Source organism: Macrosteles quadrilineatus, unplaced genomic scaffold (assembly GCF_028750875.1).
Source record: "Macrosteles quadrilineatus isolate MER2022 unplaced genomic scaffold, UCM_ALF_1.0 Scaffold_2__2_contigs__length_208266976, whole genome shotgun sequence".
Lineage (NCBI taxonomy): Eukaryota > Metazoa > Arthropoda > Insecta > Hemiptera > Cicadellidae > Macrosteles > Macrosteles quadrilineatus.
In genome coordinates, this window is record NW_026542595.1 from 17158649 (window position 1) to 17171062 (window position 12414).

Consider the following 12414-nt stretch of genomic DNA (forward strand, 5'->3'; position numbering starts at 1 on the left):
TATTATGGAAATTCTGAAAATTACCATATCTTGATTGTTAATTGGTACGCTTGGATAACAATTTATCATGGCCTGTATCGTCTCCACAGATACAAACACACACATATTTGTCATAAGCGAATTCTGTGTTGAGCCAAGTAATAGAATTTGTTTCAGTTCTTTTTTTTACGCTCATTCAATTCTTTTATTTTGTAATAGTTCACAAGTAGTTTATAAAAAAATTTTTATGTATAATGTGTACAGGTTTATTTTGGCAATCCTGCTGTTAATCAGATGTTTTTTTGACTTCATATGATTCCAATCGTATTGTTGTTCATGTTTACAGTTATTTAGATCAAATTTAGTGTAGTAAAAATATGAAATAAAACCCCTTAACCTTAAAAAAAATTGATTTAAAAGATTTTTTGATGGTTTACATTTCCAATAAGTATGTGAAACAATATACTAAAAGTCTAATAAAATCGGAGTCTCGGAAATCGGGGTTTTTTTCAATATGGCCAAAATTTCCAAATTTCACTAAAATATTTCCATAGACAAGCAAGCTTTAACACTTTATTTATTCTCCATAAGAATAACATGGTCATTTTGAATGTACATTTTGTTATTTTCTCCGTGACCGTTAGGCATACAACAACGCTTCTGAATACGAAATTATTTGTTTTTATGATCTCTTCAAAATGGTTTGGAAATAAATTGCAACTTTTTACAGTGAAAAATGGGATAAAAAATAGATCTTAAGCATACTCAATTTTTGGGCTTAACCTAGACACAAATCTTAAATATACACAAATCATAATACAACAACTTTCTTCAGGGTTATACGTTTTTTAGACCAGTGTCACTAATGTAACCTGGACATTCTAAAATAAAAATATTTTGTCTTATGGTCTGGCAATATATGGAGGAACGCCCAAAAAATTTAGATTCAGTTCTGAAACTCTAAAAATGCTATAAGAATCATGTTATACTTACTTAGACAAACGATAACTGTAAAAAATCAATTTTCAAAACTACACATTTTGACTGTCTAATCAATAAATATGTACTATAACTAGTGGCCTGTATTGGGCATAGCCCCTAATTTAGACTACAATAAAAAACCATATATAAAAAGACAAATATTCGAAATATGTTTTTAAAATTATCAATTTTATGTTACTTAAAATTAACAGCGGTTTTTTTTTATATCTTAGTTTTCCTTCCGTTGGAGTCGTATATTAGTTGCTCCTGATGTGTCAGTGAAATACAATTGTAAAATAATGATTTAATCAATAACACAACATAACAAATGGAAACGTGCACACGGTTTGTCCATTCATATGAAACTAGAAATAAAATTTATATGAATTTATCAATCTCAGCTTCTATGAAAAACTAAAAAAAGGAAACCTTCATGAGATCAAAATTTTTGAATCATTTTCCTACCAAATTAAAAAGTAAAATAAACCAAAATTATTTCATAAATCTAGTGAATCAACTGCTAAAAAAAAGAAAAGAACTATTATTCATTTGAAGAGTTTTTTCAATTAATGTAAAAAAAATCATGTTGAGATGCTCTGCTGGAAAAAATAAACAATAAAAACGATTCGATGACCCAAAGTGCCGCACCAGGGATTCTTTTAAGATTTGTTCACTGCAACTACTCAGTGGCTGCAAGAATTTGCAATGCTCCTGCAACAAAGTATGGGTTACCTTGTACTACAGCTTGTGGACTTTACCAGCTTGGAGAACAATGTGACAGTTCGTAGAGTGATCATAACAGTGTACTGTACAACTTGATGAGAAATATGAATTATTATTTGTTTACTGCTCTACTACTAACCACAAGAAAGTGTGACTATATTATACTCTTACTAATATTATAAATGTGACAGTTTGTTTGTTTGAAGTTCAATCACGCACTGGTCGGATTGGGCTGAAATGTGGCTTTATGATAGCTCAGATTCCCTATTAATACAAGCCTATTCTTATCTCAAAAAATCCTTTCGGGCTAAAAATTTATAGATATTTATTTAAGTAAACAAAATATGTTTGTTGAATTTTAGCAAGCTTGTGATCTTTATTTTAAGACCTATTATTGAATTGTTCAAGCAAAAAATAGTCATAAATTAAAATACCCCCGCCGCAGCAAACCTGCACCCTAAGCGAATTTCAATTAGCCTGATTGAATTTACACTAAAATATCACATTAAAAATATCACATTTATTCCCTATTTTTAAATATCACTACTTTAACTAGTACTTCGGTTTGCTGTGACAGGGAAGGGTAAAAAAGTGTTTTTAGTAAAATGTTAAATAGTTTAGTATAAAAAAAATGCATTTTCCAAATTTGATAAAAATATATTCATATGCAAGCTAATTACAACAAGTTTTTTTATTCTCCGTAAAAATAACATAGGAATTTTAAATTTAATTTTTTTTGAATTTTCTCCGTAACTAGGCATTAGGCCCATGACAACGCTTCATTGTACTAAATTGTTTTTTTTTCTGAGCCCTAAAATGGTTTTGAAATAAATTGCAAAATTTTACGATTTTAGGGTCAAAAATGGGGAAAACCAATTTTTACCCCATACAACCCCCCATAAACCCCTGTTCCCATGGTCCGATCATGCTGGTTCGCGAACTCGTTCAAATAAATGTATGTTTACATGTTTGTACCAAATTTCATCGAATTCGGACCATTTTTGCTTGAGTTATTGTGCTAACGGACACATTTGACCAAAATATTGGGCGCCATCTTGAATTTTGGACTTCCGAGACTCCGATTTCATTAGACTTTTTTTCCTGGAAAATACACATAATTCTAAGTAAAAATAACCAATAAAACAATTTAAAGCAATTTTTTTAGGGTTCTCGTACGGATTGACTTGACTACAAAACATCCCTACTACTTTTATTGCAGTTTCACCACGATAATTATTAGTCATAATATAGCTTGTACCTTTGCAAATTATATTTCATTAGAAAAAGATTTCCCCCAAAAATTGTGATAATGCACAGATGAAGTGATCATGACTTGGCAAAACATCACTTGTTACTACTGAGCAATGATTATACTGAAGCTTACTCGATACATTGTAGTAAAGGCTAAGTTAGCAGTGCGGAATGTGGGATCTGTTATGACGATTAGATTAAGGTAGATTTCCCATTCTTATGGAACAGCTGAAGCATAGACTAACCAACACAAGTAACTTCTCATCCCATTGTAAATTTTGAAGCACATTTTTCGTGTCTAGTTCATGTACGGTGACACTGGGCGCTAGTGTCAACGAAGTTTTGTTTATATTATTTTAGGGTAAACTTATTGATTTGTGCTTTACTGTTTGGTTATATAACTAGGGGACAAGTTATTGTTTATGATTAGATCGTATTATTTTTCTAAACGAGGTTTTAAATTACTGTAATAACAGGAAACAAATTCTAAACAAAACACGACCTCTACATAAACCGTAAAAAAAAAAAAATGCTATGGGAAGGTAAGGAAACAGGTCCGTGACGTAGGAAGTGGTAAAGGAAATACTGTAATAAAGGCGAGCGGTCCGGAGTGTGGGAACTGATTATGACGATTAGATTAAGGTATCTACAATCCTAAAATGCTATGGGAGGGGAGGGAAACAGGTCCGCGACGTAGGAAGTGGTGAAGGAAGTAGTGAAGGCGAGCAGTCCGTAGTGTGGGAACTGTAAATGACGATTAGATTAAGGTATCTACAATCTTAAAATGCTATGGGAAGGGAGGAAAACAGGTTCGAGACGTAGGAAGTAGTCAAGGCGAGCAGTCCGGAGTGTGGGAACTGTTTATTAGGATTAGATTAAGGTATCTGCAATCTCAAAATGCAATGGGAAGGGAGGGAAACAGGTCCGCGACGTAGGAAAAGGTGAAGGAAGTAGTAAAGGCGAGCAGTGTGGAGTCTGGGAACTGGAAACCAATTGTAACAGTTAGATTTATGTATCTGCAATTGAAATACTGAAATGCTATGAGAAGGGATGGAAACATGTCCATGACGTAGGAAATGGTGAAGGAAGTAGTAAAGGCTGGCATCGCAGAGTGGGGGAATGATTTTCTCCGAGCAAAGCTCGGTTCCCAGGTACTGGTTATATAATTCCAAATGAATAACATTTAATTTTGTAGTTTTTAGGGATTGCCCGTTTAACCGACCTTTTGAATGACCCGACCTAGGTCCGGTCCCATTAGGGTCAGTTAAAAAGGAGTCTACTGTACATTATTGAATCAGTATCCATATACATTATTGAATTTGTATCCATATACGTTATATTGAATTTTAGCCTCCTGATCACATTTACAGTAAATACTATAAACAGTCTAGACATAACTCCCGCCCGATGACGTCGTCTCTCATAGGCCTACCGTTTCAGTATTTTTTAGTCCTAAATGTTCCTATTTATGTTTGTGTACATGTTCGTGTTTTGTTTATTTATTTATTATTAATTGAGGACCTTGGAATGAAGCGAGAAGACATCTTTAATAGCCTGAAGATGACTCCGATGTGAGTTGAAACGGGTAGCAACTCAGCTACAAACAGGATCGCATAAATGCAGGTATTTACACCAATTTATACCATATACGTTATTGAAATCAAAATAATGTATATGGATACTGATTCAATAACATTTATGCATGCTGATTCACTCGTGAATCGAATTGTTATTTTGATCACCACTAAATCAAATTGCGATTCAATGGATCAAATCGAATCAGAATTTCAATGCGTTTTTGATGCATGGCACACCCCTTATAACGACTAAATGAAATATCGGTATTGCATCATTCAAAATATCGGTATTGCATCAAACGGCTTCTTCTTCGAGGTCACAAATATTTAAGGCTAGGGAAAAGTAAAACTCGATATCAAGAGGTGGAAATACTGCTACCAACAGAAGCATTTGTAATTTTTAAATAAACTCGAGTGCTTGAAAAAACATTTTATCGAGTCTAAAGGGTTTTTTTTGTTTTTTTTTTACCGGGTGAATGATTTGGAGTAGTAGAATATAATTATCTGGATTCGAAACCAATGGATGATTGTAGAAAAGGGAAAAAATATTATTTAGAGAATGATTGAGAAAAGGAATAGAAATGAGAAAGAATAATGATAAATAGTTTGAAGGACCAGAGGGGTATGTATAATGTTCAGAAAGGGAAATATTGAGATTGAGAATATAAAAAAAAAGAACACACTTATTGGGTTACAAGAGTAAAAGGCACTGTTTTATTTACATTTTGATATAACATGTGTTTTTTTATTTTTTATTTAATAATTAAATATAATTGTAACACATGTCACTGGGAAAAGAGTTATTTGAGAGTAAAACATAGAGTGTAAATTGAATGTTCAAAGTTTACTGGTCACCGGGTACCAAGAACTGTTTTTAAGAGTACTGTTTTCAACTATACTCAAGAGTTATTTACTTACTCTGCAAGCTTAAAAAATTAATCCCTAGACACTACCTATGGATGGCCTGCTTTGCCTTCTTTAATAGTATTTTAAGCTACGGTATTTTGCTGTGGGACTGTGGTCATGATGTTAGCAGAATCTTGCTCCTACAAAAGATGGCTTTAAGAATCATTACTTTTTTTAAGTACAGAGCCCATTGCAAACCCTTGTTTGTTCAGGAAAAATACTCACTGTTTTTAATTTTAATTAATTTATTTATATGTGTCTTGGTTATGTAAAATTTAATATTAATTCTGTAGCCTTGAGATCACATTCACCTAGTCATTTTACTATACATAGGAATAATTTAGAATTACCTTTAGTCAGGCTAACAAAGTCACAAGAATCTTTTTCTTATACAGGGTTAAGGATGTTTAATTGATGAAAATTTATCCTGGGATCGTCATGTAGCTTGTCTTTGCCAAAAACTCGGGCCAGCTCGCTTTGCCATAAAACGAATCAAAGAGACTAGTACCCCTGAGGCAACGAGGACTGCATACCATACATTGTTTGAAAGCCATGTACGCTATGGTATTACTGTCTGGGGTGGATCCACTATGGACAATCTTAACCGGGTCCTGGTTATGCAAAAAAGGGCTATCAGAATAATAGCAGGCATATGTAAAGAACAAGGCTGTAGAGATGCCTTCAAAAACCTGAACATCCTGACGGTGACTTCCATCTACAGTAGACCCCCTCTTAACCGACCTTGTATTAACCGATAATCGGATTATCCGCCTTCGATCGTGAAATAATACAGTTTGTTTTAACCGACCTTGCTTTGACAGCAGTTCGGTTTAACCGCCGCTTTCTAGGAATCTCGGCATTTCCGCTCTCTCGCTGGGCGATGAGAACTGAACCATACGCACACACAGGATATGACTAAGAATAAGTTATTTTGTGTTGATCACAAAAAATATAGCATAGCCTATTGTCAGCTTGTCATCATCGTTTGTTATCGTAGCTCGAGCACATTTGATCTGATATGTTATCTGTGCGGCAAATTTATAACACCATAAAGTGCGTTACGATTTTGAGAACTGATTATCTTATCGCTGGAGTATCGTTGGAGTAAACAAACAACGCAACTTGTAAGGAGGGCAGGGAAGGGGGGTTAACAACTCCAAGGTCAAGCTAGTTTTTGTGCCTCGTTCGAGCGTACAGTGAGAGGTTATAAATAAACATCCTGTACCTTGTAACAAAATGGTTGCTTGTATCTTTAATTTCGACAAAAGGTTCTGTACTGTATTACGATGGATGTAGAAAGCATCAATTAATTAATACATTACAGTACTAAAGTTATTAAGATGGGAATTTTATTGACTGTTGCCTAGTATTATAATATATTCCACTGAAAGTAGGCCTATTAGATTTAACCGTGTTTTGTGTTTATTTGTGACTTTTCTATCAATACGAAAAAGGAGATAAGAGTAGTTTATTTAACTAATGCAAGTATGACTTCAAAATATTGATTATATAATTCCAAATGAATAGCATTTCATTATGTTATGATTTTATTGATTGCCCGTTTTAACCGACCTTTTGAGTTATCCGACGTAGGTCCGGTCCCATTAGGGTCGGTTAAGAGGGGGTCTACTGTACATCCTAGAAACTGTTAATTACTGTGTAACCAAAGACCCGCCTAAACAAAGAGATATACATGAATACAACACCAGATATGCAGGAAACTATGTGCTGCCTGGCCACAGAACAGCAATGTTTAAAAAGAAACCACTGTATGCAGGAGTGAAGATGCTAAACAATCTACCAGACCACTTGAAAATTGGAGGCCCTGTGCTGATGAAGAAGAAGCTACGGAGATGGCTGCTAGACAAAGCTTTCTACACCCTAAAGGAGTTCTTTGCATGGCAAGACCACACACAACACTGAAGAAGCTTTCCCATTTCACTTTGTATCTATTATACCAATGTTATTTATTTAAATTTGACGCTGTAACATTTCTTGATGAAATTGTAATAAAGAAATTGTCTTATTGTCTATTAATCGTTTGCCAGCTGAGGCACACTGTGTTGATCTTAAGTTATTTAAAAGTAAACTTTTTTGCTGGTTATTAAATCACCCTTTTTATAGTTTAAGTGAATTTTTTATGTCTGACATTGATATTAGTTTTTAGTTTCTGACTGATGAAGGCCTTTCATGTGTAACTTGCATTTTTGTTTAAATTATTTGTAGCCTAAGTTATTGAATGTTATAGGCCCTAATTAATATACTATCCACTGGACATTTTATCCTTGCAGATTGTTCAGACTTCTTAGCCTAAGTTACTCTCATATTGACCTCAATTATACAAAATGTTCTTTTTGTAATTTGTTGTAATAAATTCTTGATTCTCGATTCTTAAACCGAACCGTTAAAAATTAGAACCCACACATCACTAAACAATAGAATTATATTTGAATGGAGAGCCAAGTAGCTGATAAAGAATGTTTTGAAAGGAGTTTTATATAGCTTACATCAGAAAATTAGAGTCCAGGGGCTAACAACAACACACTTAAAAGGTCAGAAACCACAAAACTGATGATAAATACAAGACATATTCAGAGACCAGATTGAAGATAAATACAGTAGACTCTCAGTAATCCGGCAGATATAGGACTGCCATAATGCCGGATTAGTGAAAATGCCGGATTACTGGAATGTTATCAATAAAAACACTTAAAATGCAATTAAAACACGTCCCCGAAGTTCGCGTTAACGGAAACCGTTATTGCCGCGATCGGGCATGACAATTACGTATTCGCGGGAGGCGATGATAACGTCTACACATCCACGGGAGATAATCGTAAAATTGCCGCCATCGCGCATGACGACGATGACGTTTTCGTGACCGCGGGAGATGTTCATGATTTTGCCGTGATCGCGCAAGTCGACGATGACATTTCCAGGACTGCGGGAGTAGACAATGATGTTTACACGGCCGCGGGAGATGATAAAATCTTTGCCGCGACCGCGGAAGACAACGATTAATGTCTACATGACCGCGGGAGATGTTCGTGATTTTGCCGCGATCGTGCTTGACGACGATGACGTTTCCGTGACCGCGGGAGGCGATGATAACGTCTATAATAAATGTTTCGAAATGCCTTTGCCTAAGGGGTGGATACGGGAAGAGCATACAAGGAAGAAAGGATTGAATGTTGGGAGGATTGATGTATGTATCAAATCTCCAAATGGAAACTTGTTTCGTTCCAAGAAATCACTTCAAACTTATATAGAGGAGAAAAAATTACCGTACAAAATAGAAGATTTTTATTTTTCAAATAAGACAACCTCAAGTATTAATTGTTCTACTGCTAGTAACCCAAGGCCTACAGTAATTAGTGATAATGAAAATTCAATTCCCTGCCAAGATGATTGTGAAACACCAACTTTGGTTAAAACAAAAGATGGACATACATCTTTGCAACTAATTGGAAAGATAAACCAGTGTAATTTGTGATTACACTGTGGAGGAAAATGTCTCAAGTCACCGGCAGATCACGGTTTCATCACCATTGCTCACGGCAATGACATCCTCAGCAGCCCAAACAGATATCTCTACAACTTTGTCACTATATCAACATGTAGTGAACTATTGTCTAAAAGTTGGTTGTCTGATGACACCCTACAAAAATATTTTCAGGTTTTGGACTCAAAATTGTGGCTTTCAAGTAAATCTTGCCTCATATTAAATCCGCTGATTGCACACATAGTTAAAAATATGCAGGATTATAAACATTTCTTGGAAGGACATAATCTTAAGAGTTATAATTATCTCATCATTCCAATCAATGATGCCACATCCCTAGATAAGGCTGGTGGCTCTCACTGGAGCGTACTTGTAATCGATAAGATAAAGAAAAATATTATTTATGTAGATTCTTCAGCACACATTGTCTTGAATCATGCAAAAACTGTTGCAAGTAAACTGATGGAATACCTTGACCTACAAGACTTGGATTTCACTCATGCTTCTTTTCCGACTCAATTAAATGGCTATGACTGTGCTATATGCTCCATAATTGCTATTGAAAGTTTGATCCTAGACATCATGAATGATGACTCATGTCTGGATATAGATTATCTTGGAAAACTAAAACTAACTGAAGGTGACCTTATCAGAAAAAGATCATATGTTGCATATGTCTTAAATAATAGATTGTCTATTGAAAAGGATGCATTACTAACGATTATGAGAGAAGTAAAACCTGATTTAAAAGTAGAATCCCTACACAAACAAATTTTTGCTCTAGAGAAAGAGATTAAGGAATTGAAAAGTCAGCTTAATGTGGAACACGCTAACAAAAAACCCAGTATAAATATTCCCACCCATGTACCTTTACAAAGTGGAAGTCGCCAATGTAAAAATAGACCAGACAATAGACCAAAAATCCTGATTGTGGCGGATAGCCATGGAAGGCACTTAGTTTCCCACCTAAATAGTACATGGCCTGATAATGGTTATAACATTAGCTGTATTTTTAAACCAAATGCCACAATTTCTGATGTTGTTAAGGATGTGAAAGGACTGACAAAGTCGTTCACTAAGTCTGATACTCTGGTAGTACTTGGTGGGTCAAATGAAGAGATAGGTCAGGCTGAAAAAAATTTACAGTGTGTTGTAAAACAGGGTTTAAAGAATACTTCTCACACAAACATCATTGTCCCCGGTTTACCATACAGGCACCATAACCCAGCTCTAAATAACCGAATATACTATCTTAATATGGACTTAGAAAAAATTGTGAAAGAATTCAGCCACGCATCTTTTTTGCCATTACATGAGTTACCACGTAACCTGTATACCAGACATGGCCTCCATTTTAATAGATTTGGAAAGAAACAAATTTCAATTATGATTAGGAGTCTTTTTGATCCTACAGCTGTTAAGAACTCCCCTACCTTGACAACTATTAAAGAGGGCAACATCAATATTGTAGAAAGCAGTATGTGGGACATGTTTGATCAATTCACAAATGATCCTAAGGTGGCATTTGCGCACACCATATCAGCAAACCTCCACCATAGCAGAAATATGTCAGCAGGTGTGGCGGTTGCTTTTAGAAGAAAATTTGGCAGACCGAAGAAGTCTGATTACATTGACTCTAAACTCACCATGCAATCTGTTCAAAACGGAGCGACTATCTTCAGCCTGGTTACGAAGAAAGATTATAATAGAAAACCTACAGTGCAAGAGTACAATGAAGCATTTGAGCAGCTGAGTAAAAACTTTAAAAAGAAGAACTTAAATCATCTCATTTGCTCTGTGATGGGGTGTGTGTGAGATCGTGTGGAAATTGAACACTTTGCAAATAATATTATTCAATTACAAAAATATTCAAATGCAACTATTAGTATTGTTTCATACAATCCGCCAAAAGCGCAGAGAAAATTGTGGAATGGTCTCTCCCACTCTCACTTTCTAATGAAACTGCAAAAAATCATTACCTCCAAGTGGGCAGATGCCACCGCTGACACATCTCCACAACTGCAAGAGAGCTTCAACACCAAAGGTGCACCCTTGATTGATCAGCTGCAAATATAAGTTTGAACAAAACCATCCCAGACCAACAGCGAAGTTCTTCCCACCCTCTTATGGATTGTGGTCATCTGAAGAGTAGAAGTGAGGAAGCAGTAATAAGATCTGGAGAAGAAAATCCTGCGATTGAGGCCAGCATTAATCTGCAGTCGTTTGGTTTCTGCCCTGACACATCTCAACAGCTCTCTACAGAATCCGGTGATGTGGGGTGTGCTGAGGTTGATGGGAATAGGTGTGGTGTGAGTGCTCAAGGCAAATGTTCTGGTGCAGTGATTCAGACAAGTAGTTTTTTAGATCCATCCCTAAAGTCTTAAGTATTTTCAATTGTAACATCCAGGGTTTGAATACTGAGGTTAAAATCGATGAGTTAAATTTACTATTTCAATCAATGAAAATCAAACCGATATTTGTTTGTATTTCTGAGCACTGGTTAAATAATCACAATGCATTTATTATGGAAAAATTAGCAAACTACAAGCTTTCTTCTAAATTTATTAGAGAAAATCAAACAAGAGGTGGAGTCTGCATACTGTCTTACAGCACAATTAAAGCCACGGAAAAACATGACATTTGCAAATTTTCCATGCAATCTGTTTTCGAGTGTTGTGCAGTTGAAGCCTCACTAGCTAAACCTGTCTTGGTAGTGTGTATATACAGACCACCACACAATGATACAACAACTTTAAAGAAATTCTTTGCTTTCTCATATTGTTAAAAAATATTCTAAGTACAGTATATTTTTATGTGGAGATTTTAATTTTGATTTGTTCAAAAAAGAACCTCACACAGTGCATTTCAAATCCCTGATGGAATCTTACAGCATGTTTGCTACTATTTTACAACCCACTAGGATTACTAATGTTTCTAAAACCTGTATAGATAACGCGTTTACTAATGTAGCTTTAGACAGTTGTCAAACTTTAGTTGTAGATACTGACATATCTGACCACACTTATCAGATTTTATCGACTAATATAAATTATAAAGTAAATAAAAACAAAACTGAGACCAAAAAGCGATGTTTTAAGAAAGAAAACATGTTAAAATTCCAAGATTCAATCAGTAATGAAAATTGGGATTCTTTATACCGCGCTAAAATCTCTGATCCTAACACTGCTTATAAACATTTTCTTGGTATTTTCATGTATCATTATGAATTGGCATTTCCCTTGGTAAAGACAAAGAGCAAAGAGATAACAACAAAAAGCTGGCTAACAAAGGGCATTATAATAGCTAGTAGGAAAAAGAGAGAGCTACATAAGTTGAGCAAATTATCAAATGATGTCAACTTTATCCAATATGTTAGATCTTATAAACTAATTTTTAAAAAGGTTCTACAGTGTGCTAAAATGAAGTTTAATAATAAAAGAATTAGTTGTGCAGAGAACAAAACTACAGTTGCTTGGTCTATTGTCAAGGAGGAAA

General features: G+C 34.9%; 1 protein-coding gene across 1 annotated transcript in view; it reads right to left on the reverse strand.

Moving 5' to 3' along the window:
- LOC128986212 (insulin-degrading enzyme-like) overlaps positions 1–12414 on the reverse strand; it is a 146906-nt gene that overhangs the window by 3173 nt on the left and 131319 nt on the right. The window lies entirely within an intron of this gene.